Source organism: Carcharodon carcharias, chromosome 2 (assembly GCF_017639515.1).
Source record: "Carcharodon carcharias isolate sCarCar2 chromosome 2, sCarCar2.pri, whole genome shotgun sequence".
In the NCBI taxonomy this organism is placed as follows: Eukaryota; Metazoa; Chordata; class Chondrichthyes; order Lamniformes; family Lamnidae; genus Carcharodon; species Carcharodon carcharias.
In genome coordinates, this window is record NC_054468.1 from 170,198,570 (window position 1) to 170,225,730 (window position 27,161).

Genomic DNA, 27,161 nt, shown 5'->3' on the forward strand with positions numbered 1-27,161 from the left:
CAATCATTGTAAATTGTCCCATATATTTATCTTAGAAGGAGAATTAATTGTATTCCATTTTTATAGATCTGTCCACAATATGAGTCCATTTAAATCACACAAGGTGGGCGACCTGGCTGTGAACATTTGCACAGTTACCAGCAATATTACTATGGGATTAGCCAGGAACAGACATGATGTTAGAAATTTGAGCCAAATTATGCCAACACATCTGCTAATCCCCTCAATAACTTGTCTGAGAACTAGTGACACACCCAATTAAAATAATGGTCTAGTTCAGGGATGCCCCAAGACACGAACCTATCAACTGATGGTTTGGAGCAATGCTCTTCACCTTTCCTGCCAATATACCTAACGAGTCCCACTGTGAAAAAGGAATGTTTTGTGAACAATTCTGTTTTCACTGAGTGAAGTGTAGTGCTAAGACCAATCTTCCTTCCTTCCAAATGCTGATGCTTTGTACAAATTAACCAAACACCCTATAGTATTCCCAACAACTTCAGAAGAGCAACTCCATTAGACCCTTGTTACTTTTACATTTCATATTCCAGCTATTGTTGTACCCTCTATGAGTGAGATTGCCAAACTTTATCAAAACAAACAGAATGATAAACAGGTTTATCATGTGTTATTCATCTATTAGGAACTAAGCTGAAGTATATTTCACAAACATTGGAACTCATGAAGTTATAACATTTTATTTCAAAATTCTGTTCTAGATTTAAAACTGTGATCTAGAGTTTTTAACCCAGAAAGTGAATTTCATAGATGTACTTCTGCTCGTTCATTTTACCTTTGCAGATGATCCACAGAGCTCCAGAAAAAATGGTGCAAATGCCATTGAAGCAGTTTTTCTGGTATTTCTGTAGCTCTTCAGTCAAACTCATGGTGGACTAGTAGAAGAGCATTTGTGGAAATTTACCACCATGGTTTTGGGCAGTGTATTGGCTTAGCACCTTGTCCTGTGTTAGTCATGGCTCATATTTGAGTCAAAAGTTCAAGTCCCACTCCAGAGACTTGAGCACAAAATGTAGGCTGACACTTCAGTGCACTCCTGACTCAGTTCTGCACTGCCAGAGCCTTCTTTCAGATGAAATGCTAAGCAAAGGCCTTATCTGCCCTTTTAGGCAGATGTAAAAGATCCAGGCCCGTAACCTCCAAGTTCCGGGGTGTCGTAATTGAGGGCTACAACGAAGGCGTACTGGGGAACCCTTCTAGAAGTCCCCAAGTAAGGACTGCACAGCAATTGCCTGGGAAGTTCAAATTTATATTGGCCAATTGCCCTGAACCATCCAAAAATACATTTTAAATCGCAAACTTTGGAAGGTTCCGACTGTCTTGCAGTAATAGTTATCCAGAAAATTGTTGGAAGAATTAAAGCCACTTTTAACTACTGGGTAACTATATTACTGAACCCAACTCTCACCAGACCCCCATGGGACCCTCCACCCTGCACACCTAGCTAATTAACCCCTGACACACCATGAGACTCCCCTACTCCTTTGAGCCCCCACAGGACCCTTCCCGACAACACCCCACCCCCCAACTAATCGCCCCCACCCCGGCTATGCCTTCACCCTCCATGGGACTCCCTAACACCCCCAGGCCCCCTACAGGACACCCTGATGATCCCCCTGACCGCCCAAAGGATTCCCCCAACATCCCCTACCCCCCAATGGACACCTCCAACTGCCCTCCTCTTCTCCCCACCCCCATGACCACCTGACCACCCCCCCCGCCACTGACCACAGCCCCATTGATCACCCAAACCTATTCCCCTACTGACCACCTGACTCCCAACATTGACCACTGGACTGCCACCCCCTACTGACTACCCCCGTACAGACGATCCAACACCTGCCGACCAGCCAACCCTCCCCCATTGACCACCCGAACTCCTCACTGACCACCCAACCACACCCAACCACGTGACCCTCCTACTGACCACCCAACCCCGAGTCTCTCACTGGCTAGCCCTGCACTGACTACCCGACCTCCCGTAAGCTATCTGACCCCTTCCACTAACAACCTAACACCCCTTGACCACCTGACCTCCCCACTGACCAGCCGCCCCATCTTTCCACTAAGAACCGTCCTCCCCTGGCCACCAGACTCCCCAACCCCCGACTAACCACCCGATCACTCTGAACACCTGAGGCCCCATCCTTGTGACTGACCACCCAACTCCTCGACGCCCCCATTGATCACTCGACCACCCCCCAAACTACCCAACCCCCTATCCCCGCACTAACCACCCAACCCCCTCTGACCACACAACCACCCCCACTGACTACCCAACTCCCACTCCCCCACTGATCACTCAACCCCACTGACCGCCCAACCCCAATCCCCCAACTCACCATCTAAGCCCCCCACTCCCCGCTGACTATTTGAACCCCCCATCAATTAACTGATCTTCCCAGCTGACCACTGACCAAACACCCAGCCAATGACCCCCCCGCAACCCGCCCCCTGACGCCTGTTGCAATCAACTGGAGCCCCCTCCAACCAACCAACCAACCCTCCTCCAACCCACCGCCCCCCATCCCCACCCCCACCCCCACTTACCTTGCAAACTTACCTTCTCCCTGGCTTCCCAAAGTGGCTGGAACTTTAAACGTACCTGCTTTCCGGCAGCTAGTGCTGTAAAAAAGAGGGTGTGGCTCCCTTACCTACAAATCTACTGCCCTTGACACAAGGCCTCAGGCACCCACTACACTATACAGTTCTCACCTGACCTGAGTTGGAAGGTCAGGTGAGGAAGGAGTGGCTGGATTTCAAGGTAAAAAACTAAGAGCAGAGTGGCAACCTGACTTTGATTGCCACTTCACGGAATTTATGGGCCCCAATGACACAATTTAAAGAAGAGTCAGAGAGTCTTACTCAATGCCCTGGCTAACATTTATCCCAAAACAGAACACCTTATTATTAAATTGCTGTCTGTGGGACCATGTTTTGAGCAAACTGGCTGTCATGTTTCCTATATTACAGTGCTAGCTACATTTCAAGAATGCTTCAATCACCATGAATTACTTTTGGGTAGCCAGCTGTTTCAAAAGGCACGATATAAAAACAAGTCTTTCTTTTGTTGCATTAATGTCAGCATGGTTTGAGCTCAGCCCATTTGATGAGATCAATGTGTTCTTTCTCTTCTAAGAAGCTTCTGCGAAATGTGTTTGGTCAGCTTTAACCCAGTCCCAACTGGATTGAAAACATAACAAAAACACGCCTATTCAATAGAAATTGACAGCTTCACTCAGAAACACTAATAATTGTAATAGCACCCTCTTGTTGCCATTTGTGTATGCATGTATGTAAGCAAAACTGGAATAAACCAGTTCTTTTGGGTACTTGAACTCCATGGGCATGCACATAATGTCTTTTTGTCCTGCAAGATATCACAGTCTGGCAACGAGATGGGGTTGTGAATTTTCCTAGCCGAATAAATTTGGTTGGAGAAGCTTCCATCAAACCAGCAGAGGGACTATGAGTTTTTTTTTGCTGAGAAATAGGTTTAAAAATCCAATCTTAGAAAAAAGGTTGTTTGGACTGACCCTCGAAGATGGCTACATCAACAGATATTAGTGGGCTACTGGGAGAGTATAGTAATGATTGAGTCTTTCAGTGTGTTTGTGGAGTGGCAAGAGATGTTTTCACTGTTAATAATAGCCTTAAAAATCCTGATAATCCAGCTGTTAATCAGGCAATAGGGAAAAGGAAACAGGTAATATTCTTGATGGCAGCAGGCCCAAGAGTATATGAAATGCTCAAGGATTTGCTTACCCCTGCTAAGCCTAAAGACATGCCGCTGTCAGGCATCTTGTGTACGCTTGAGCAGCACTACAGTCTCAAGACACTGGAGATTGCTGAAAGCAATCAGTTTGGAAAAAGGAGTTCATTGCCCTGTGAGGACACTGGGGAGTTTCTTGTGACTTTGAAAAAGCTGTCCCATTCATTGTCGTTTTGGAGGATTTCAAGAGAGAGTATTGTGGGACAAATTTGTGTGTAGTTTAAAAAATGAATGCAGTAAGTTGCTGACATTGTCAAAGTTAACTTTTGATATACTTGTCAAACAGAATCATCCCTGGGCATTGTAGAAAGTGACTTGAGAAAAGTCAGAGTTAAAAACTGCCATTCATCTGCTGAATTAGCTGGAGCTGAGTAAGCCAAAAGGCCCAACAACATCAGAAGGACAACAAAATCCTGTTGCCAGTGCTTAGGCCAACTTTGGGCACAGAATTGTACAGGCACATTGCTACAGCTACAAGAAGAAGGGTCATCTTGTCAAGGCATGCTGAAAGAATGTAAGCAGAGAAAATGCTATTCAGAGGAAACATCAATCACTGCATACGGGTGTTGAACTTCATGAGGTTGATGAGGGGCTAGTTGAGACCCATACAATCCAATGCACAAGGATGTCCAGTGGAAGTTTGCAGGAGATTGTAGTCCAAATAGCATTGGATGGAGCTCCAGTAAACATGGAGGTTGACACAGAGGTATCAGTTAGTGTGATTCCTGAATCATGATATTGTAAAATATTGAGTCGACATCAGCTGGAGAAACCATGCATAGAATTACAAGGTTATGGAAGAGAGAAATTCCACATAATGGGAATTGTGTTGGTTCCAGCAACATACAAAATTGCCCATCATTGTGGTGAAGAGTGAAAAACCAGCCTTATTAGGAAGAGATAAAAACAGAAAATGCTGGAAAAAATCTTAGCAGGTCTGGCAGTTGTGGAGAGAGAAACAGTGTTAATGATTTGAGTCCATATGACTCTTCTTCAGAACTAAAGAAGGGTGGAAAAATGATGGATTTTATACTGTTTAAGAGGGAGTGGGGCAGGTGGAATGAGAGAGAAAGTCAGGGATAGATGACAGCTAAGGAGAGATAGACAAAGATGCCATGGTCACAAGACAAAGGAAATGTTAATAGTAGCGGTAAAGAGTAAAGAAGGTGATGATAGTGGCATAAAGGTAAGAGCAGAAAATAGCAGAACAAAGCTCAGCGCTCTATGAAAGCAAACCATAAAAACAAGTGACAGATGGCCATGTGGGGGTGGGCGGGGAGGGGGCGGTGGTGTTGGGGGAAATAATTTTTAAAATGAGCAAATAAATAGGAGAATAAAATTAAATTTAAAAATATATAAATAAAAACTAGATTAAAAAAAGGGATCAAAAGGGAGGATAGAGCTCACGGTCCGAATTTGTTGAACTCAATATTCAGTCCGGAAGGCTGTAAAGTGCCTAATCGGAAGATGAGGTGCTGTTCCTCCAGTTTATGTTGAGCTTCACTGGAACATTGCAGCAGGCCAAGGATGGACATGTGGGCATGAGAGCAGGGTGGTGTGTTGAAATGGCAAGCGACAGGAAGGTCTGGGTCATGCTTGCGGACAGACCGAAGGTGTTCCGCAAAGCAGTCACCCAGTCTGCGTTTGGTGTCTCCAATGTACAGGAGACCACATTTGGAGTAGTGAAAAAATAGACCAAATTTAAGGAGGCATAAGTGAAGCGCTGCTTCACTTGAAAGGAGTGTTTGCGGCCTTGGACTGTGAGGAGGGAGAAGTAAAGGGGCAGGTGTTGTACCTTATGCGATTGCATGTGAAGGTGTCTTGGGAAGGGGATGAGGAGTTGGGGGTGATGGAGGAGGGAACCAGGGTCCCACAGAGTGAACAGTTCCTATAGAATGCTGATGGGGTTGGGTGGGGTGTGAGGGGAAGATGTATTTGGTGGTTGTATCATGCTGGAATTGGCAGAAATGGCAGAGGATGATCCTTTGAATGTGGAGGCTGGTGAGGTGGAAAGTGAGGACAAGAGGGTGGGTCAGACACAGCTCAGGGCCCTATCAAACATAGCTGGGGGGGGAAGCTTCAGTTAAGGAAAAGGGAAGACATGTCAGAAGCACCATTTTGGAAGGTGGCATCATTGGACCAGAGGCAACCAAGGCAGAGGAACTGAGAGAATGGGATGGGGTCCTTACAGGAAGCAGGGTGTAGGGAGCTGTAGTCGAGGTAACTGTAGAAATGAGTTTCATGGGACTGGAACAGGCTGACATGATGGGTCTACCGGGATGGCCCTGTTTGGGGATTTTGGGGAGGAGGTAGAAGCAGGCTGTCCGGGGTTTGGAGACTATGAGGTTGGAAGTTGTGGAGGGAAGATCTCTAGAGGAGATGAGGTCAGCGACAGTCCTAGAAACAATGGCTTGATATTCAGTGGCGGAGTCATGGTCCAGGGGGAGACAGGAGGAAGTGCCTCAGAGTTGGCACTCAGCTTTTGCAAGGTAGAGATCTGTATGCCAGACAACAACAGCACTGCCCTTGCCAGTGGTTTGATAACAAAGTCAGGGTTTGACCCAAGGGAACGGAGTGCAGCAAGTTCAGAAGGAGATAGGTTGCAGTGGATGAGAGGAGCAGAGTAATTAAGGCGGCTGATGTCACACCGACAGTTCTCACTGAAAAGTTCAAGAGTAGGTAAGAGGCCAGAGGGAGGGCTCCAGGTTGAGGGAGACTACTGGAGGCAGATGAAAAGCTCCGTGGAATGGGGGGAGGACTCCTGTCCAAAGAAGTAAGCATGGAGACAAGGGCCACAGAAAAAGAGTTCTGCATCATGCCGAGGCTGAAATTCATTGAGATGAGGGCATAAGGAGATGAAACCAAGTCTTTTGTTGAGCACAGAACATTCAGCATCAGAGAGGGGAATGTCAGAGAGTTTCGTGAATACACTGCAAGGTTTAGAAGAAGGGAAGGGGTCAGAGGGATGGGAAGGGGTGGAGGGTCCCAGATGGCCATTGGTATCAATAAATTGTTGGAGCTTGAGTTCCTTATAACCTGAAAAGGAGAGAAAAAGTTTCTTGTTAAGGTGTCGGATGAGACGAAGGATAAGATGAAATTGGGAGCAAGGACAGCTTTGAGATAGGATGAGTCGGTGCTGCTGGAGAGAGAGGTCGAGAGTGTTCATATGGTGACGCATGGCACTAAGTGTGGATCTCAGGATGCAGCGAGAACAGCAGTCAGGGAATGTTGTATGTTCTGGTGATAACTGTAATCTTGGGTGGATTCGAAACATGAGGGATGGGGAACTTCAGTAGGAATCCACGTGGGGTAAGTTGGAGATGGAGACAGTCACTGAGGAACAAAATATGGCTGTGAAAGCGAGTTTTGGTAAACACTTTGTCCAACACCAGGAGGGAAATGGAAAGCAATGAAGGTCAACAGGGTGAAAGAAACAAATGGAAGTCCTGTTGGGGGGAAGAGCAGTACTTCTTCAAGGTAGGCATCCCTGGAAAAGAAGTGGCAGTGAATTAATTGTGTCAGCCTGATCCTGCCCCACAGAACTCATTTCTTCCTATCTTGACTCCATTCTCTTTCCCCTTGTCCAGCCTCTTCCCACCTACATCTATGATTCCTCTGATGCCCTACATCATATCAATAATTTCCAGTTCCCTGGTCCTAACCGCGTCCTCTTCACCATGGTCATCCGGTCCCTCTACACCTCCATCCCCCACCAGGATGGTCTGAGGGCTCTCCACTTCTTCCTTGAACAGAGGCCCGAACAATCCCCATCCACCACCACCCTCCTCCACCTGACTGGCTGTCTGAACTTGTTCTCACTGAATAATTTCTCCTTCAATTTGTCTCAATTGCTCCAAATAACAGGTGTGACTATGGGCCCCAGTAATGCCTGTCTCTTTGTGGGGTATGCGGAACATTCCTTGTTCCAGTCCCACTCAGGCCCCCTCCCATAACTTTTCTTTTGGTACATCAATGACTGTATCAGTGCCACTTCATGCTCCCGTTTAGACCTGGAAAAATCTATCAATTTTGCTTCCAATTTCCACCCCTCTCTCAGCTTCACATGGACCACCTCCGACACTTTTCTTTTCCTTGACCTCTCTGTCGCCATTTCTGGTGATAGACTGTCTACCAGTATTCATTACAAGCACATGGACTCCCACAGCTACCTCGACCATAGCTCCTCAAGTCATGCTTCCCGTAAGGACTCCATCCCATTTTCTCAGTTCCTCCACTTCTGCCACATCTGTTCCAATGATGCCACCTTCCAAAACATCACTTCTGACATGTCTTCCTTCTTCCTTAACCGTGTTTATTCCCCCTACTGTGTTTGATAGGGCCCTCAGCCATGTCTAACCCTTTACCCTTACCTCTGCCTTCACCCCTTCCTCCTAGAACTATGATAGTGTCCTCCTTGTTCTCATTTTTCACCCCACCAGCCTCCGCATTCAAAGGATCATCCTCCGCTATTTCTTCCAATCCCAGCATGGTGCCACCACCAAACACACCTTCACCTCGCCACCCCACCCTGTCAGCTTTCTGTAAGAACCATTTCCTCTGTGACAGCCTAGTCCACTCCTCCATCATCTCCAATTCCTCATCCCCTAATTCCTCACCCTTCCCATGGCACCTTCCCATGCAATCAAAGAAGGTGCAGCACCTGCCCCTTTACCTCCTTGCTCCTCACCGTTCAAGGCCCCAAACAATCCTTTCAGGTAAAGCAGAATACCTTCCGTCTGTCCACAAGAATGACCCAGACCTCCCTGTCGTTTGCCATTTCAACACTCCACTCTGCTCTCATGCCCACATGTCCATCCTTGGCCTGCTGCAATGTTCCAGTGAAGCTCAACGCAAACTGGAGGAATAGCACCTCATCTTCTGACTAGGCACTTTACAGCCTTCCGGACTGAATATTGAGTTCAACAACTTCAGACCGTGAGCTCTATCCTCCCTCTTGACCTGCTTTTTAATCCATTTTTAAAAATTTATATATTATTTATTTATTTTTAAATTTCACTTTATTCTTTTATTTATTTGCTTTTTTTTCCTCCTTTTTTCCTTAACCCTCCCCGCCACAGGGCCATATGTCACTTGTTTTTATGTTTTGCTTTCACAAAGTGCTGACCCTTGTTCTGCTATTCACACATTCTCCTATCTTATCTTAATGCCACTCTCAGCACCTTCTTTACTCTTTACCACTACCATTAACATTCCCTTTGTCCTGTGTCCATGACATCTTTGTCAACCTCACCTCAGCTGTCACCTATTGCTGATAGTCTTATCTCATTCCACCTGCTCCACATTCTCTTAAACAGTATTTAATCCATCATTGTTCTAAGATAAAAGCAAAATACTGCAGATGCTGGAAATCTGAAACAAAAACAAAAATTGCTGGAAAAACTCAGCAGGTCTGACAGCCTCTGTGGAGAGAAGGACAGAGTCAACATTTCGAGTCCTTATAAGTCTTCTTCAGAACTAAAGAGAAGCAAAAATGTGGTGAAATACATACTGTTTAAGGGGGGTGGGACAGGCGAAGCTGGATAGAAGGCCATTGATAGATGGAGGCAACGGGGAGACGGCAAAAAAATCATAAACAAAAGATCAAAAGGGTGTTAGTGGTGATGATACTGCTACAGGAGGTGCTAATGGCAACATTAAGAGCAGAAAGCAGAATGAACAAGTGACAGATGGCCCTAGTGGGAGGTGGGGTGGGAGGAGGGGATGGTGTGGGAAAAAGATCGAAATAAGCTAAAAGGTGGGGATAAAACATGAAAGGAAATGAATATAAAAAAATAATAAAAATAGGTAGGAGAAAAATATATATATATAAAAATTTTAAAATAGATATTTGAAAAAAAAGGGATCAAAATGGGGTGTGGATGGAGGACAGAGCTCATGATCTGAAATTGTTGAACTCAATGTTAAGTTCGGAAGGCTGTAAAGTGCTCAATCGGAAGATGAGGTGCTGTTCCTCCAATTTGCATTGGGCTTCAGTGGAACGTTGCAGCAGGCCATGGACGGACATATGGGCATGAGAGCAGGGTGGTGTGTTGAAATGGCAAGCGACAGGAATGTCTGGGTCATGCTTACAGACAGACCAAAAGTGTTCCGCAAAACGATCATCCAGTCTGCATTTGATCTGTCCAATGTAGAGGAGACCACATTGGGAGCAGCATTTGCAGTACACCAAATTTAAGGAAGTGCAAGTGAAGCACTGCTTCATTTGAAAGGAGTGTTTGGGCCCTTGGACAGTGAGGAGGGGGGAAGTAAATGGGCAGGTGTTGCACCTTCTGCGGTTGCATGGGAAGATGGTGTGGGAGGGGATTGAAGCGTTGGGGGTGATGGAGGAATGGACCAGAATGTCCCAGAGGGAACGGTCCCTATGGAATGCCAACACTGGGGGTGAAGAGAAGATGTGTTTGATGGTGGCATCATGTGGGAGTTGGTGGAAATGGCCGAGGATGATCCTTTGAATTCGAAGGCTGGTGAAAAGTGAGAACAAGGGAGACCCTACCATGGTCCGGGGAGGGAGAGGAAGGTGTGAGTGCAGAGGCGAAGGAGATGGATTGGACACGGTTGAGGGCCCTGTCTCTTTATGGGGTATTTAGAACATTTCTTGTTCCAGTCCTACTGAGGCCCCCTCCCACAATTCTTCTTTCGGTATATCAATGACTTTATCAGTGCCACTTAATGCTCCCTTCTGGACATGGAAAAATGTATTAATTTTGCTTCCAATTTCCACCCCTCCATCACTTTCACATGATCCATCATTGACACTGCCCTTCCCTTCCTTGACCTCACTGTCTCAATTTCTGATGATAGACTGTCGGCCAATATTCATTACAGGCCCACCGACTCACACAACTACCTTGACTACAGCTCCTCACACCTCGCTTACTGTAAGGACTCCATCCCATTCTCTCAGTTCCTTTGCCTCCGTCACATCTGTTCTATTGATGCCTCTTTCCAAAACAATGCTTCTGACATGCCTTCCTTCTTCCTTAACTGAGGTTTTCCACCCACGGTGGTTGATAGAGCCCTCAACGACCCATCTCCTGCGCCTCTGCCCTCACATCTTCCTCCCCCTCCCAGAACCATGATAGGTTCCCCTTTGTCCTCGCGTTTCACCTCACCAGCCTCTGCATTCAAAGGATCATCCTCCGCCATTTCCGCCAACTCCAGCATGTTGCCACCACCAACTGCATCTTCCCCTCACCACCCCCCTCTCCCACCCCCACCCCCCACTGGCATTCCGTAGGGACTGTTTCCTCCGGGATGCCCTGGTCCACTTCTCCATCACCCCAACCTCAACACTCTCCCACGCCACCTTCCCATGCAACCGCAGAAGATGCAAAGCCTGCCCATTTACTTCCCCCCTCCTCACTGTCCAAGGGCCCAAACACTCCTTTCAAATGAAGCAGCACTTCACTTGCACTTCCCTCAATTTGGTTCACTGCATTTGCTGCTCCTAATGTGGTTTCCTCAACATTGGAGAGACCAAACGCAGACTGGGTGACCGTTTTGAGGAACACCTTCGGTCTGTCTGAAAGCATGACCCAGACCTCCCTGTTGCTTGCCATTTCAACACACCACCCTGCTCTCATGCCCACATGTCCGTCCTTGGCCTGCTGCAATGTTCCAGTGAAGCTCAACGCAAGTTGGAGGAACAACACCTCACCTTCCGGTTAGGCACTTTACAGCCTTCCGGACTTAACACTGAGTTCAACAACTTAAGATCATAACTCTCTCCTCCATCCTTACCTCTTTATGATCCCCTCTTTTCAAATATTTATTTTTTAATTTTTATATATATTTATATAAAGATATATATATATTTATTTATTTCTCCCACCTATTTTTATTATTATTATTTTTTAAAATGTATTTCCATTCATTGTTTTATCCCCACCTTTTAACCTATTTCAATCTATTTTCCCACACTGTCCCCTCCCCTCACCCCATCCCCACTAGGGCCATCTGTCACTTGCTCATTCTGCTTTCTACTCTTAGTGTCACCATTAGCTCCTCCTTTAGCCAGTATCACCACCATCAACACCCCTTTAATCTTTTGTTTATGACATCTTTTGCGATCTCTCCTTTGCCTCCATCTATCAATGGCCTTCTATCCAGCTTCACCTGTCCCACCGCGCACCCCCCCGCCCCCCCCCCACTTTAACAGTATATATTTCACCACATTTTATGCTTCTCTTTAGTTCTGAAGAAGAGTCATACGGACTCGAAACGTTAACTCTGTCTTTCTCTCCACAGAGGATGTCAGACCTGCTGAGTTTTTCCAGAAATTTTTGTTTTTGTTTCCATTACGTTTCTACCTCACTTTAGCTCTGAAGAAGAGTCATATGGACTCAAAACATTAACTCTGTTTCTCTCTCCACAAATGCTGCAGGACCGGCTGAATTTTTTCAGCATTTTCTGTTTTTATTTTGTTTTTATTTAGATTTCCAGCATCCACAGTATTTAACTTTTATCTTGTTATGAAGGGACTGAACAACAACACTTTAGTTAAATTGGAATGAGCTTTGTCATTGTAGAATCAAAATTCATAATGCAAAATTACATGATTGCAAAATACCCTCAGGTGTTTAGTGAAACCTGCAAACTGATGCAGGGATATAAGGCCAACGTATAGATCCAGAGGAACACAAGATCAAAGCAAAATACTGTCGATGCTGGAAATCTGAAACAAAAATAAAAATAGCTGGAAAAACTCAGCAGGCCTGACAGCATCTGCAGAGAGGAATACAGAGTTAACATTTCGAGTCTGTATGATTCTTCATCAGAACTAAAGAGATTCTTTAGTTCTAATAGTTCTGATGAAGAGTCATACGGACTCGAAATGTTAACTGTATTCCTCTCCGCATATGCTGTCAGACCTGCTGAGTTTTTCCAGCTATTTTTGTTTTTGTTTGGAACACAAGACCAGTTTATTGCACTCCCGACCTCCCAATATGGGTAGAATTAGATGTCCCGCGAATGGGCGCGCACCCAACCCTATCAAACGAAAACGTGTACGTGATGATGTTGGGCGAGTGTCCCGACATCATCACGCACTCGTGCGATATTTCGTTCAGCGGGTGCCGGAACAGCAACCGCCATTAATTAAGCGGCCACTTAAGGCCCTTAACAGTCAAATTTACTGATTTTTCCTTGCCAGTACGATTTTCTACTCGTCATACAAGCAAAACAGGCAGGCGGCCAGCCAACATTTTCACAAACCTCATCCAAGAGGCAGATAAAAATGGTGAGCAGCATTGCCAATGTGAGTAGTGAGGGATTTTGGATATAATTTGCAGCTGGTTGTTTACTGATACTTGGCATCTTCATCTCTGGTCGGGGCTTCATTCTTAGCATTTCCAGGCTTCATATCAGGACTCATTTCTGTCTGCCAGGGGCCCGGAGGGTTCAGGCCATGTGGACTCTTCCAAGCATCAGACAGATTTCCCTTACCCTGGTAATGGGGATTGGGCTCTCCGTTGGAGGCACCTCCTCTGAGGAGGAAGAGAGGGGCAGAAGGGAAAGGAGGCCAAGTGTCCCAATGCAGCTTACAGGGGAGCGACCTGTGGGAGGAGAGGCACAGGCACAAAGGGCACAGGGCCAGCATGTAGTCCAAGGTGGACGGGGCCGCAGAAGACATCACTATCCTGTTGCCAAGGTTTACGGGCATCAATGCAGCTACCTTAATATGTCCAAGGTGCAGTGCCAAAGGAGGCTCTGCCTCTCAAGGGAGTGCGTGACCTCCATTTGCCATATTAATGGACCAGAGTTCAGCTCCGACTATGTGGGTGGACACCCCATGCCAGTGGCCCTGAAGGTCACAGTGGCCTTCAACTTCAATGCATCCAGCTCTTTCCAGGGGTCAGTAGGGGATCTGTGTGGAGCCTCCCAATCAGCTGTCCACAGTTACATCAAGCTGGTGACAGAAGCTCTGTTCAGGCAGGTACTGATCTTTATTCTTTACTGTACGAATGAGGCCAGCCAAGCTGAATGAGCCAGAGGCTTTGCAGCAATTGCTGGGTCCCCCTGCATCCAGGGTACAATCGACTGCACACATGTAACCGTCAAGGTGCCAGTGGGTCAGACGGATGACTTCATCAACAGAAAGGGATTCCACTCCATAAACGTGCAGATAGCGTGTGATCACAGGATGCAGATTCTGCAAGTCTGTGCAAGGTATCCTGGCAGCTCCCGTGACACGTACAACCTGAGACACTCCCAAGTGCTGAGGCCCTTCAGTGCTCCAGCCCGACTGGATGGATGGGTGCTGAGAGACAAGGGCTATCTGTTGAAGAGGTGGATCATGATGCCTCTCCGCCACCCAAGAACAGAGGCAGAGAAGCATTACAATATGAGTCATATCTCCACAAGGGCGGTGGTAGAGAGGACCATAGGTCTTCTCAAGATGTGCTTCTGATGCCTGGATTGTTCAGGGGGAGAACTTCAATATCCCCCCAGAGCGGGTGTCACTGATGGTGGTTGCATGTTGCACTCTCCACAGTCTGGCACTGGCAAGGGGGGACTCACTGGAGGAAGAGAATCTTGATGCAGCATCACAGGCCACAGATGATGAGACCAGTAGTGAATCTGAAGGGGAGTATGATGAGTAAAATGCTGAGGGGTGGAGCCAAACCTCGTTAACCTGCAAGGAGGCAGGGACACTCGGGTTGGGTTGATCCAACGCTCCTTCAACTAGGCTACCAAACATCAGCTTCAAACGCACGCCAGGGCTGCATCCTTCATCCCGGATGTATGAAAGGACCCTTTCATTTGAACCCAAAGAACACTCAGTGCCTGGGCAATAAAGTTCAGAGTCACCTACGTCCAGCATTTCATTCTGGCATTCCCCGCACCAATGAAATAAAAAGATGAAGCATACTCAGGCCACGATGACAAAAACACAATTTATATTATTCTCACAGTTCAATAATTTTAACAGAAACGTTTCTGGTATTCAACATGGGACTAGTATACATAAAGTAAACAAAAATGAATATAAAATCACACGTAACCTGTCCCACATGTGCTCATGGTGTCTTTAACTTACGTTTGCAGGTGCTATGTTTAGGTGCTCCCCCCTCGCTGGCACCAGCATTGGAGGCAGCCTGCTGACTCTGCTGTCTTGTCGGCCTTGATGACCTTGGCTGTCATCCTCTGGCCAGTGGAGCCTGTGCTTGCCCCACCTGGGAGGGAGCAGCCAGTGCCATGGCTGGCATCTCCCCAGCCTCATCAGATGCCACTGTCACTGGCAGAGGGGCAGCTGCCATTATCCAGAGTGTCCTGAGAGGAGCCCGCAGAGATGACAAGCAGCCCGTGCATCATGTGCAATCGCTGTGGACCTCACTGCTCACCATTGATGGATGGGCACCTGGCTGGGATACTGGTGCCTTATCCATCTCCTACAATGACACTGACCACCTGAGCTCATTGCTTGTGTGAGATCTTGCAGGTTGAAACATAACCCCAGGAACCCCTGATTCTGTCCCTGGAGCTGCCTCTCCATGAAAGTCGCCACTCTCTCAATGGAGGAGGCAGTGTGCTCACCTATGAAGGTCAACACAGTGCTCATGCTCCTCATGGACTCCTCCATTATGGATACCATGGCACACATACCCTTATGGATCTCTGTTAGTTCCTCCTGCACATCTCGCTGGACATCCAGCATCTACCACTCCCCAGATGCTCATCATCAGCCTTCAACTGAGCATTGTCCTGGTCACCAGCAGCCCTCTAGCTGCCAGATCCCTGGGCACTCTCTGCCTCTGCCTCCACCTCAAGCGAGTGTGAAGTGCCCTCACCAATGTGCACTGAGATACTAGCTGGCTTCTAATGTCCATCAAGGTGCCGGTACCTGCACGGGTGCCTACTTCAGAGAGCGGATGTGACGCAGGTGCAAATGACACCCGGTGGTCCTCTGGTGTCAGGAGTGGCCCTTCGGGGTCTTGAGAGTGAATGTCTGCCGGTGAACCTAAAAGGCAGAAGAAGGACATGTCATTAGTTAAAGTCATCACACTGTCACTGTGCATGCCAGACACCCTGGTGGGACAATGAAGATCTGCATCATGGTGCCCTCGACTTCCAACGATCAATGGGGACTTCAGGTTTGAGTCTCGCATCAATGAAGAGACTACACTAGAATGGTTGCACAAGCCAAAATTCTCACCTCTGTTCACTGCATTCTTACCTTCATCTGGCACCCCGCCGCTTCACAACCAGTTGCACGTGGACCATGCCAGCTCTCAAGCTCCAGGGTGTCTAGCTCATATCTCAAGAGGGGTAGGAGGCAAGCGCGGCCTCTACTGGTCTGTGACCTTTTTATACTGCTGTGGGCCGTCTTCTCCTGAAACAACAGAGGAGCATTGATTAGTCCACTCTACCATTGCAGCCTGGCCAACCCCAGCTGAGGAGCACCTAGCAGGGCTCATCCAAGTTTTGGCCCTCAAGCCACATGACATTCAGTCCAAGCATCCATGGCTCACCCCCTTAGCCAGCTCCGGCTGTTTGACAGTTGGCACTCAGGCTCTAGCACCCCTGAGGTCCACGGGGGAACAGCCAGACCTTAACACATCTACACACTGACCCATGCCAGCATGGTACTTACCCTCCCTGAGCACAACAGATCATTGAAGCGCTTCCCGCACTGCACCTATGTATGCCGCACCATGTCACGCCTGCTGACCAGAACTGCCACCTCCTCCCATGCCCTCTTGGTAAGGCGCGGTGGCCTCCTCCTCCCATCCCTGGGGACAAGGGTGTCCCTCCTGGCAGCCACCGCCTCCAAGAGGATGGTGAGGCGCTCATCAGGAAGCGGAAGCCAAGTGCCCATCTCGCTTGCCGTGTCCTGCTGCACTCAGGTTCATAGTGTTGGTTCATGGGACGTTCTCCGTGGCAGTTTCCAGGGGCTGCCTCGGCTGCTTTTAAACTGGCTGTCGGGTCACCAATGGGCCCAGCGGCCGACAGGCCCCCGCCCCTGCTCAACCCTTCCTGGCCAATGTGGAGCCACGTTTCACGCTGGGCGGGCCTTAATTGGCCTGCCAGCATGAAATCGCAGTCAGGGCCCGATCGTGGGTGGCGGTCCACTTAGCGGTTGTTCCTGGGCCCGCCCGACGACCAGAAAATCTTGCCCTATGACTGTGATTGCCACTCCACGGATGTTATGGCCCATTATCGCCAAGGTAATTGGGCTATTTCCATAGTTGTACTACCAAAATCATTTGGTCATGTAAGAGTATGTGGAGATTATTAGGTAATAATAAATCAGGTATTGGGATGCAATCTACCTGATGGTTTGTCAAACATAGAGGATGTGTTCACAATTTTGTCAGGAGGTCTAATTTTTTCAAAGTTAGATCTGACAAATGCACATCTGCAACTTGAGTTCATGATGTGTCTAAGTCACATTTGACTACTAATACACGCATGCGTCTATTTAAGTTTTATAGACTGCTGTTTGGTGTTTCTTCAGCCCCTGGAATTTGTGCTATTTGGATGACATACTTATTTCAGCTCCAAAAAGGCAGATCCCTGATGACAGGCTGAATAAGGTGGTGCAACATTTGGAAAAGCATGGAGTACAGGCAAAGGCACAAAAATGTGAACTATTTCGAAATGCTATTGAGTATTTCGGTCACAGGGTAGACAAAGCATGGGCTACATCCTACAAGAGCAAGGTTCAAAGAATGAGAAGTTTGACACATCCTCAAAATAACTCTTGAGTTCAGATCTTTTTTAGGCTTAGTGAATTATTATGGCGTTGTATCTATTGAAAGAACTCTTGAGAAAAGGTGTTCCATGGAAATTGACAAGGGAATGTCACAAGATATTCCAGTTGTGTGAAAGTAAATTGGTAGATGGTACAATGCTTGTACATTATGATGTGGCGAGGAAGTCTAAGCTAGCATTTGTTGCCTCTCAATATGGAGTAGGTGCTGCGATCTCTCATGTGTTTCACCAGTGAGTGAAATTATGCTCAGATAGAATGTGTGGCATTATCTTTGATTTTTAAAGTAAGAAGATTTCCTAAATACTTGTAAGGTTTGTGTTTCACTATCGAAACCAATCATAAGCCACGGATGGCTATTTTGAATCCAAACTCTCCAGTATGCAGTTTGGGCTTTGAGTTTATTTGCTTATCAGGAAGACATCAGATACAAATGATCAGAAGATCATTGAAATGCTGATATGTTGTCTAGGTTACCATCCTCACCCGAGGTAGACCCCAATTAGAAAGATGTGTTTTTCTTTTCACATGTCAATGAGTTGTCAGTCACAGCAGATGACATTGGCAGATATGACCATATCACAAATGTGTAGACAACACAGATACTGGATTTAGAAATCAGGCATTTATGTATAAGGATGAGTTGTCCATTGATAAAGGTTGTGTTATGTGGGGAGCCACAGTTGTAATTGCTGAAAGATACAGGTCACAGTTATTATGTGATCTTCATGATCAACACAGCTTAGTGAGAAGCTTTCTTTGGTGGCCAGGGTTAGACAAGGACATAGAAGACACAGTGAAATACTGTAGAGTACATCAAGCAGTAGAGAAGAAACCACCATTAGCACCTTCACAACTGTGGAATGGGCCAGCTAGAGTGTGCACATAGATTTTGCAGAATTTGAAGGACAACAGCTATTCATTACAATAGATAGCCATTCGAAGCATGTTGAGTGGTTCCCATGGGCTCCTATGGAAATTGTACCTGACAACGGACCTCAGTTTTGTTCAGAAGAATTTTTAAAATTCCTGATAATAAAGTGGATAAAACGCACTAGAGTTCCAATGTATGATCCTGCTTCATGGGGAGCAGCAGAGGGCACAGTACAAATTAAGTGTGCTATTGTTAAGAAAATGCTAGATACAAAATTGAAAGAAATGTCAGTTGTCATTTAATTACATACCAGCAAATGTTTTGTCTATTTATTGTAACACTACCACCAGCAGACCGTCAGTTGAATTGTTTCTTAGAAGACAGACTAGAATGAGGTTTTCATTGCTGATGCCACATTTAGCACAGTCAGTAGAAGAACAACAATCCAGAGTCATGAAAGGAGTAGAGTGAGAGAAAGAAGTCTGAAATTGACCTAGAAGGTTCAGGTGAATGATCATCATCATAAGTGGCTGAAGTGGCTACCAGGTAGAATCTGTGGTCCTCGTACATACTTGGTCAAGATGTTTGGTAGTGGAAAGGTTAAGCTTGTACATATAGATCATGTTTTATCTTCAGAGGTTCATGAAGAAGAAGTTGGGAAGGATCAAATGAGTCTGATGAATTGACTATTGGGATTTGAGCAGGGCACCAGTAGTTAATCCAACACAAGTTGTGCCTGAAACCAATTCAGATCCAAGTCATAGTCAAACAGACATGTTTGATGTTGTGGAAAGTTCAATTGAAGGCCAAGGACAAAAATCAATCTTTGTTGGGGAAAACTTATCCTCAGACTCAGGCCAAGATGGGTCAAGGACCTTCCTCAGGTTTTGAAAGTTTGGGTCAAGACAGCAGTATCCTCTTAGGAATTGGAAACTAGCAGTTAAGTTAGACTTGTAAATAAACGAAAATAAGAAATGTATTTACGCTGTATGGAATTTGAACATTGTGTAACATTTTCATTATGGACAGAGGAGTGTAATAGCACCTTCTTGTGGCCATTTGTGTAAAGCAGCTAAATAAGCAAACTGGAATAAAGCAGTTCAGTTGGGTACTTGAACTCCATGTACTTGCACAAAATCTTTTTTTATCTTGCAGAATATCATAAGCTTAGTTTTGGTTAAGGTATGTTGTTGTGGCAGAAGAGAGAGAGTTTTTCTCTGCATCTAACCTAGTAGTGCTTGATGTTGATACTGGATGACAAAAATAGAAATATCATTCCTTTCATAGCATCAATAATCCTTAAGTTTTAAGTACAAACATTCACAGGATACATAAACCACGATGAACTAAAGACTAGCCAATTCCTAAAAGAACTGACATTAGTCGTGTGAATGTCCTCCTTACCAAACCATGTACGGCGTTACCAGTTATATCAGTCTGTAGCTGGAGGAATGAAAATCGCTGGCTAAATAGAGTATTATATTATTGCAAATCCCTCAAACTTTATGGCAAACTTTAGTCGTAATGTCTCAAATTTTAATTGGAAAAGACGATGTGAATAATGTTCCTTTTAAGCTGTGCTGATATGTGGCCATGCAACAAGTTGGCATGTGCCTTGCTGAGAGCAATCAGACTGTGTATAAGCAACATTCCTTTTAAGATGTGTGCAAGTGGGCTATGTGCCAATCTTAAAGGGACTGTGCAATGCAAAAACTGTCCAATCACAGAAAACAGAGGTTTGAGGGAACATTGCTTAAGAACATTTCATTTTTGAAAGTTTTGCAATAGAGTTCACTACGGCCTACAGAATCAATACTTTCACTTAAAATAATTTGACCTCAAGTTTCTTAATTCCATTGCACCCTATTTATTGAAATACAGAGTAAATGCATTTTGTTTTGTCAATCACATGTAAAAGCGCAAACACCACCACAGTCTGCTACATTCAGCCATCTTGCACAGCAATTCAAAACATGCTTAACATATTCACTACTTGAAGTGAGTACCCATTTTTTTAAATGGCTCAAATGTTACCAATTTGTTATATCAGAAGAGATTGTCACTATCAAATCCTTTCAAAAAACTTTTGGCAGAAAACAAAGGCTTAGATTTACCCCCAAGTTAGCTATAGGAGAGTTTCACCTGCCTAGGTGACTTCACAATTTTCCCATTGATTTTTGCTACAGGATTGGGTAGGGGCTATGTTGCCTTCTCATTGAAAGGAGGGAGAGAAATAGAGTGCTGCTGCAGCCTTTAAAATGCTGCGTTTAATCAAAGTAGGGAGCTGTCTGCATTTATGAAGACCAGTAATGATAATGACTCAGTCTCAAGAGGTAAGGGAGTTAGCAATAGGACAGGAATTGCATATTCGTACGTCTAACCTTGGATGTTTTACTGGCTGAAATAATATTAGAAGAGAGAGACTGTTGGATAATGAGGCAGGAAGCCCACAATAGGTTGGGTCAGTGCCTATGTATAGAGGCTGGGAATGCAGTTACTGCAATCTTCACCTTCCCAAGAATAATCACCCAGTTCAGGAAGGGGGAGCTCAATGGTCTTACAAGAGAGACAGGTAGATCAAAGGCACTGTTCCTAAGGCACCTCCTGAATGAATGGTTGAGGCTTCTCTCACTTCTTGCCTAATGTACTTTCTGTGCAATCAGTTGGGTGTCAGGGAATCTGTCTAACACAAAAGACCACCTCTGGAAACTGGGAAGCATCATATTAATTCATAAACATTCTGAGAACTTACCTTGCTTAAGGGGTTCTGACCATTTTGAAGGATAGTTGACTTAAAAGAGCAATGCATTTACATGTTTTATCATCATGGGATGCATGTGCTCATATTGGTGAAATGAAGTGCCCATGCAGCTTATGTTCCTTTAACATTGTCTTCTCTCCTTGCAAAGAATAACAGCTAATACTACTTTAGTAGAATATTTGAAAGACAAGCTGAACACAACACTTCCACAGGGCTCACAAGACCTGATTCAGACTATTTGACCTGTGTGAAGAAGTATCATTAAGCCCTGTATTAGTGAGCTGGAAGGAGTGGTCACAGACTTAACAGCCACTCTGAAGATTGGATATTTTAAAAATTCACTAATGGGGTGTGGGCACAACTGGCTAGGCCAGTATTTATTGCCCATCCCCAATTGCCCTTGAGAAGGAGGCGGTGAGCTGCCTTCTTGAACCGCTGCAGTCCATGTGGTGTAGATACACCCACAGTTCTGTTAGGGAAGGAGTTCCAGGGTTTTGACCCAACGACAATGAAGGAATGTTTTTTTTTAATTCATTCACGGGATGTGGGTTTCACTGGCTGGGCCAGCATTTATTGCCCAGCCCTAGTTGCCCATGAGAAGGTGGTGGTGAACTGCCTTCTTGAACCGCTGCAGTCCATGTGGTGTAGGTACACCCTGTTAGGGAGAGAGTTCTAGCATTTTGACCCAGCGACAGTGAAGGAACGGTGATAAATTTCCAAGTTAAGATGGTGAGTGACTTGGATGGGAATTTCCAAGTGGTGGTATTCCCATCTACCTGCTGCCCTTGTCCTTCTAGGTGGTAGTGGTTGAGGGTTTGGAAGGTGCTATCTAGGGAGCCTTGATGAGTTCCTACAGTGCATCTTATGGATGGTACACACTGCTGCTACTGTGCATCAGTGGTGGAGGGAGTGAATGTTTGTGGATGTGATGCCAATCAAGCAGGCTGCTTTGTTCTGGATGATGTCAAGCCTCTTGAGTGTTGTGGGAGCTGCACTCATCCAGGCAAGTGGGAAGTATTCCATCACATTCCTGACTTGTGCCATATAGATAGTGGACAGGCTTTGGGGAGTCAGGAGGTGAGTTACTCGTCATACGATTCTTAGCCTCTGGCCTGGTCTTGTAGTCACTGTATTTATGTGGCTAGTCCTGTTTCGTTTCTAGTCAATGGTAACCCCCAGGATGTTGATAGTGCGGGATTCAGTGATGGTAACGCCTTTGAACATCAAGCGGTGATGGTTGGATTTTCCCTTGTTGGAGGTGGTCATTGCCTGACAATTGTGTGGCGCAAAAATTACTTGCCACTTGTCAGCCCAAGCCTGGATGTTGTCCAGGTCTTGCTGCATTTGGACTGCTTCAGTATCTGATGAGTCGTGAATGGTGCTGAACACTGTGCAATCATCAGCGAGCATCCCCACCTCTGACCTTATGATGGAAGGAAGGTTATTGATGAAGCTGAAGATGGTTGGGCCTAGGACACTACTCTGAGGAACTGCTGCAGTGATGCCCTGGAGCTAAGATGACTGACCTCCAACAACCACAACTATCTTCCTTTAAGCTAGGTATGACTCCAACCAGCCTAGTTTCCCCCCTGATTCCCATTGACTCCAGTTTTGCTAGGGATCCTTGATGCCACACTCAGTCAAATGCTGGCTTGATGTCAAGGGCAGTCACTCTCACCTCACCTCAGCTTTTTTGTCCATGTTTGAACCAAGGCTGTAATGAGGTCAGGAGCTGAGTTGCCCTAGTGGAGCCCAAACTGGGCATCAGTGAGCAGGTTATTGCTAAGCAAGTGGTTTCTGGTCAATGATAACCTCCAGGATGTTGATAGTAGGGGATTCAGCGATGGTAATGTTATTGAATGTCAAGGGATGACGGATAGATTCTCTCTTGTTGGAGGTGATCATTGCTTGGCACTTGTGTGGCGCAAATGTTGATTGCCACTTGTCAGCCCAAGCCTGGATATTGTCCAGGTCTTGCTGCATTTGAACATGGACTGCTTCAGTATCTGAGGAGTCACGATCATTGTGCAATCATCAGCGAACATCCCCACTCCTGACCTTATGATGGAAGGAAGCAGCTGGAGATGGTTGGGCCTAGGACACTACCCTGAGGCACTCCTGCAGTGATGTCCTGGGACTGGGATGATTGTCCTTCAATAACCACAACCACCTTCCTTTGTTCTAGGTATGGTATAATATACTCACTTCCATAAAGTGGCAATAGAGTAATAAAATAGGAAATGGACCATTTTGTCAGAATTAGTAACCTTCGATTTAAACAATTATTAATACAATGTTGTTTCAGCACTTAAACTTCTCAGCCCCACTTTCATATCCATACTCTAATTAAATAAAATATGGAAATTCACAAGATTTTCATGATTACCTATTGTGTATTAATTCAGAAGGACAGGGTGACACAACAGTTTGGTAGTGAACATGCTAAGCCACTGCATTATTCAAAATATGATATTTAAAGGCATAAACACTCGGTTTGGGGTTGTTTCAAAATGTTAATACATTCAAACATACTGTATGATTAAAACAGCAGCTTACAAGTACTTCCAGGGCTTGAAGCATCTATTTATACCAAACTGGTCAAAGTGCACAGAAGATGAACACATTTTGATCAATACTGACTGATAAAGAAGAACATTCCATCATAAGTAAGGATAATCAGCTAAAATGAAGGTAATCTTATAATGCTTCCAGATTGTACAGCTCTAGTGAGTTCAGAATATAGCATACAATAATCTCTGTGTTTTATTTTGTACCAACATGTCAGAGATGCACTTAACCATGTATTCAGAAGGATTCCTTTTATGAGCCTGTATAGGCAAACCAGGTAAAAATCAATGCATCAAATGCCTTCTTTAATGTACCTCATTCTTAAAACAAAATGTTTAAAGCAACTATATAATGCCCCTACTGAAGAGGAGCAAAGTCCAGACAATATTTTGCATATCTTAAAATTTAATTGTTCTAAAGCTGGGATGTGTAAAACCAGAAAGGGTAAAAATTATAAATGGAATAACATTTATTTTAAATTTTATATTGGTATAAATTGTTATTTAAAGGAATTGGTTCAAACAATTCTTGTGTTGTTTTAAAATACACACAAAATTGCTGGTTAAAATATTAAGGGCAAAATCGCTAAATAACAGATTGGAATCTTGGATATGGAAGTCATACAAGTCCTGATTTTTTTCAGTTTTTTAACAGCCTGTGATGTATGAGAAGTCTGTTTACATGGTTCAGTTGCTTCAGCTAAGGATGTGTGAACTGGGGTGAATGTTTTTTTCTAGGTTTCTAAGGATGTCCTTTAAACATAGTCTTGAATCAGCATTAAACTATTTGTAGCACCTAGGTTTTGCCTTTTGTGTGTGATTTTGCAAAGCAATGAATCAAGTGCTGGCTAAATAATTTTAAAAGTATCCCAGCTCAGGCATAGCAGAATTAATTGAAGAATATACCTACTTCTACCTTGCCTTGACAAAATCTCTGAAGAGCAATCCTACTGTACCTTACGTATAATGTCACTCCAATTGCAAACATCCTTAAGAAGGGGCTGCCAACTTTGAACAAATTCTTTGTAGTTTATTTTCTGCTCATCACACCCACTAGGGAACATAGGCAAGTAAGCTGTTCAACCCTTGAAGCCTGTCTGCCATTCAATTAGATCATGGCAAATTTTAAGATTGATCCTTATGTTCTAGTTTCCACCATCAGAAAAAATAGATTCTCGGTATCTACCCTATTGAATTCTTTCATAATTTTAAACATTTCAATCAGATCATCCCCTAATCTTCTAAATTTAATGGAATACAGCCCAAGTTTAGGCAGCCAATGCTCATAATTTAACTCTCTAAGCCCCAATATCATTCTAGTGAATCTGCACTGTACCCCCTCCAAGGCTAATTTATCCCTTCTGAGATGCAGTTTCCAAAATGGATCAAATTACTCCAGATGCTGACCCAGCTCCCATACAACTGAGGTAAACTTTTCCCCCTCTATATTCCAATGCAGTAGAGCATTTTTTAAATTAGTTTTGTATTTGTTAACTAGCTTTAATGATTTTTATGTATATGGACACCTAAATCCCTTTCCTCCTCCATACTTTCTAGTCGCTCATACTTTCTAGTCAGAAAAAACTCTGATTTGCCTCTCATGAATCCAAAGCGGATGATTTCACATTTCCCATGTCTGCTATGTTTTCCCTTTCCCTTAACCTGTTTATGTCTCTTTGAAACTTTTTTGCTCCCATCTACACAGCTTACTGTGCCTCCTTAATTAGTGTCATCTGCAAACATGCATATTAATCTTTCTATTCCTTCAACCAATTCAGGGATGTTGGTGGTAAAATCGAGGCCTAGAACATATCGCTGGGGAACACCACTTGATACATCTGCTAATCAAAGTGCATTCTCTATCCCTACTCTCTGTCGCCTACTTCACAACCAGTTACCAATCCATTTTAGAAGAATGCCTTCAAATCTATGCAAATTTACTTTTGCTAACAACACCTTGCGTGGAACCTTATCTGCAAGTACATATGGATAACATCCATAGACACTTCCTTGTGCACCAAGTTTGTGGCTGCCTCATAAAATTCAACTACATTAGTTAGACAAGGCCTAATCTTTACAAATTCATGCTGACCCCCTCATCGGTTCACCATTGTTCAGGTGCTGAGTCAGCTCTGCCTCTGATGATACATTCAGTAATTTTCCCAAAAACAATATTGACCTCACAGATCTGTAATTTTCTGGCTTCTGCTTCCCAAAAAATAATTGACTGGCTTTTGCAATTTTCTAATCCAAAGGCATAATTTCCAAATGAAGAGAGCTTTGGATAATTCTGAGTATGGTAATTTCCTCACCTGGAGTGAAAACCATCAGGTCCTCAAGTTTTGCCTATCTGTAGCCAGAGAATCACCTTGAATTGGTTTACTTCTGACTCTCACTTTGTTAACTCTGGTGTGCCTCAAGGATCTATTTTTCATCTACATGCTATCCCTGAAATGATAGCATCTAAAATCATAACATTAGGTTCCACATGTTCCACATACAGACAACATTCAACCCTATCTCACTTCCACCTCTCTGGACTCCTCCACTAACTGTTATGACTCACTGCTTGTCTGACCTCCAGCATTAGATGTGCAGCAAATTCTTCCAACTAAATATTGGGAAGACTGCATGAAGCCATTGTCTTTGATCCCTGCCTCAAACTCCATTCCTTGGGCACTGTTTGCATCCCTGGCTATTGTCTTAAGCTGAGCAGGGCTGTTCACAACTTGGTGTTCTGTTTGACCCTAAGATAATTTTCCAACACATATCTGTGTCACCACAAAACTGCCTTCTTTCCACTCTCAAGTGCCGCTCAACTCCAAACCTGCCTTGGCTCATCTGCAGCTGAGACCCTTAACCATGCCTTGAAACTTGACTATTTAAGTGCTCTACTTGGGTTCAAGGGAAAATTGAGTAGTTTGGAGAGAGGGCTATGATGCACCTCTGACTAAACATGCCAGGAGACACACCCATGTGACCTGCTTGTTATGGAGACAAAAACTCAAATTGAAACTGTTTCAAAGTAAGTTTTAACACCTGGACAAAGGAGGAAGCAGCTGGCTTGGCTGCATACAGACGCACCATCTCTCAGTGGCCATCAGAGAGAAAAGTAATTGCGGGAGAAGACTGAAAGCAAGTGCTGCTATGTCAGGCAGAAGAAAAGAACTGCTTTTGGGTTGACCGCCAAGCGGAGTGCTTGTGAGGATGGGACCCCCTGTTCGAGGAAATAGGGGTTATGGAGAGTTAAAAACCAAGGAATCGCCAGAGGGTGCCTTTTTCAGAAGGCTGAATGAAGAGGATGTTGTTTAAAGGACACTGGAAGATTTACCCTGGTGGGCCAGGGCAAAGAGATCCTGCTAAACCCAGGAAGAGCTTGAGATTTTTAAACACAAGGCGACATTTCTGCTGAGAGTACAAACATAGTGTCGGGCTTA